This window comes from Quercus suber, unplaced genomic scaffold (genome assembly GCF_002906115.3).
Source record: "Quercus suber isolate HL8 unplaced genomic scaffold, Cork oak 2.0 scaffold_1020, whole genome shotgun sequence".
Taxonomy (NCBI): domain Eukaryota; kingdom Viridiplantae; phylum Streptophyta; class Magnoliopsida; order Fagales; family Fagaceae; genus Quercus; species Quercus suber.
Genome location: NW_027070431.1, coordinates 132,135 through 135,322, shown reverse-complemented (window position 1 = coordinate 135,322; position 3,188 = coordinate 132,135).

Here is a 3,188-nt window from a genome sequence, read left to right as displayed (position 1 = left end):
ATCCTCTGTGTTTTTTTCCTGTACCTAACAAGAAAAAACATCATTTTCTTCCATGTTTTCCTCTCTTCATTTTCCACCCTCCTATTTTCACTCCAACGAAACGGAGTGTAAATCTGATCCTGCACCAACTCCAAACGCTTTGAGTACACCTCCAACTCCTTAATCTTTTGCTCCTTCCACTTCTCATCCACCCCTTCTCCACCCTTCATATTCGTCGTCGACACCCCATCAGGACTCATTTGCGTTGGACTCAATGATTGGCTCAACAGCTCTTGAAACGATGGTGATAAACTCTTCACCGTATCCTCAATCAAGCTCGCTACCTCATTATTCCCATTTTCAATGTCATTTGGCAAAGTACCATTGTTCAAAACGTGCTTCTCATTGATTTTCAAACCAGACAGAGACTTTGGTCGCTTCCATGGCCTAAAATCACCCATAACTTCCTCATCCTCCACCTTAACATTGACAAGATTAACGTCATTAAGGCTAGAACTCAGATCATCCTCATCCAACATGTTATCTTCGATGCCAATTCGGCCAACAATATCACCCCAGATCTTACGAGAAATTTCAAACCTGTACGGCAACCCGCCCAACCCGCCCGAACTCGACCCGCCGCCACTCGATTCGACGTATCCGGCGGTCGAACGTGGGTTCGAATTCTCTAACCCAACCCCACGCGGGTCAGTTGTCGGTTTCACGTTTCAAAACCCGTGACACCCGACCCAAACCGAAACACTCATTCTCTCCGGTGAAATATTACAATTTTTGACCAAATCCGACAAGATCCTTTGAGATCCGGTGACGTTTTGGTGTTCTTCAGCTTCGATCCGGCCATCCTTGGTCTTCCTTCGCTCAGATCTAGTGTTCCTCAGCTCTGATGCAGCCATCCTCGCTCAAGATCTACACAAATCTGGCGAGAATCCAGCGAGATTAGGCTCCAATCTGACTTAGATCTACACAAATCTGACTTAGATCTACACAAATTTGGCTATTCTTGGTTAGATTAGGCTCCGATCTACTCAAATCCGGTGAGAATCCATTAGATCCGGTCGGCCTTCAACTTAGATTGACGAAGAGAGATCTTCTCCTCCGCTTGCCATCGCTCATCACTAGACTCGACCGACCCGACCGTTCGCTCCCCTGAGCCCGGCCGACTCGACCCGATGTCTCTGGCGGTCGGTTGCGGGTCTGTTTTTGTTCCACCCGACCTGAGCGAGTCGGTTTCAGGTTGGGCACAAACCCGACCCTAACCAACCCATGGACACCCCTAGATGTGACATATAGAGAACCAGAAAATTGTAATGTAACTTCATAAAACAACTTCAAAATTTTCACAAACACCTTCACATTATCCCAATCCTCAAAATCAGGTGGTCCTAATATTTTTTTCCCACTTCCATCATCCAAGAAGTAATGAATATATTGTGCATCATTAACACGTAATCTTTCAAATGCCCTTTGAAATTTTTCTGCATTCTCTAACATCATGTAGGTCAAGTTCTATCTAGTTGGAACATCAAGACATACACAACCCTTGCTAGCAATCTTTACTTTTTCCACACATGCTTTAAACTTATCATACGTAGATGGAGAGGACCTCACATTCCTTACCGCAATACGGACTTTGACAATTGACTCATGAAGGCTTTTCAAACCTTCCATCACAATAAGGTTCACAATGTGTGCACAACATCTCATGTGCATAAACTCACCACCCAAGATAGAAGCACCCCACTCTTTAGTTATCCTATCCAAGTAGCTTACGGTCCCATTGTTAGAGGCTGCATTGTCAACTGTTAGGGTGAAAATTTTATCAATGCCCCAACTAAGCAACAATGACTCGACCACCTTTCCAATGGTTTCACCTTTATGATTAGGGACTTGACAAAAATTTAAAATCCTTTTGAGATATTGCCAATCATCATCAATGAAATGAGCAATAAGGCACATGTAATTAATATTTTGGATTGAAGTCCAAGTGTCAGTGGTAAGGGAAATCCTTTAAGTAGATTTTTCCAAAAATATTTTCAACCTATCCCTCTATTTTGAATAAATTCTTATGCAATCTCTCGCAACAGTAGTGCGAGTTGGAACAGCAAACCTAGGCTGCAACACATTACTATAGTACCTAAACCCTTCATGCTCAACAAATTTAAATGACAATTCATCCACAATAATCATCCTAGCGAGTGCATCCCTACACATGCTGTCATTGTAGCTTATAGCAATAAAACTATTACTATTAGCACCCTCTGCATCATCACTCTTTTTAGGTTTGAAGGTTAAAGTCATTTGAGTCTTATCCTCCTTCTTATTCTTACCATAAGGATATCTTTTACACTGAGCTTCCAAATGAGTTCTTAAGTTAGTAGTGCCATAAGTTTTTGACCTAGCAGCATAAGTTTTGCCACAATACTTACATTAAGCTTTCTCACCTTCTAATAAGATGAAGTGACCCTATACATATGATGTTTGGTTAGGTTTTTTATACCTTTTGCTTCTATGGAGGGAGATTTGAGGTAGCAGCACTAGTGTCCATTGCCGCTATTTGAGGAGCCTCATTTATGGGAGTGGGTGCCACAAGATTAGTATAATGTAACTCTTTAAAGGCAAACAACACTAATGACTAAACAACAATAGTAAAAACAATAGGGAGAGGGCCAGACAGAGACAAACCTGCAAAGCAAGATAGAGAGAAAGGGACACAACAAGTTGACAAGAGAAAATATTGTAGAGTAAGAAATACACCTATAGGTTGAGACAAAGCAAAAACATTTAAAAATTAGCCAAAAAAAAAACTAAGAAATCAACAAAGCAAAAGCTAAACATTGATCCACAACAACAAGAGAGATAAACAGATAGAGTGAGTGAGAGAGAGAAAACATTGAGAAACTTTACCTAACACTAGAAGAGATAGCTACCACCGGAAAGATAGAACCACCGCCGAGGCAGTGATGATAGCTGATGGGCGGCAGTAGCTCAATAGAGGGAGAGAGTGTTAGAGTTCAAATGGGAGTGAAGTGTGGCTGTGTGAGAAACTGAGAGGGGAGGGGAAGAGGGAGGCGGCACATTAGGTTTGTCATTTGTGTGATTATGAACTAATAGGATGTTATATATGATAGGAGGAAATCAAGGAAGTGTTGGACAGCTGGTTTTTAATTTTTTTTTTATTAATTATATAA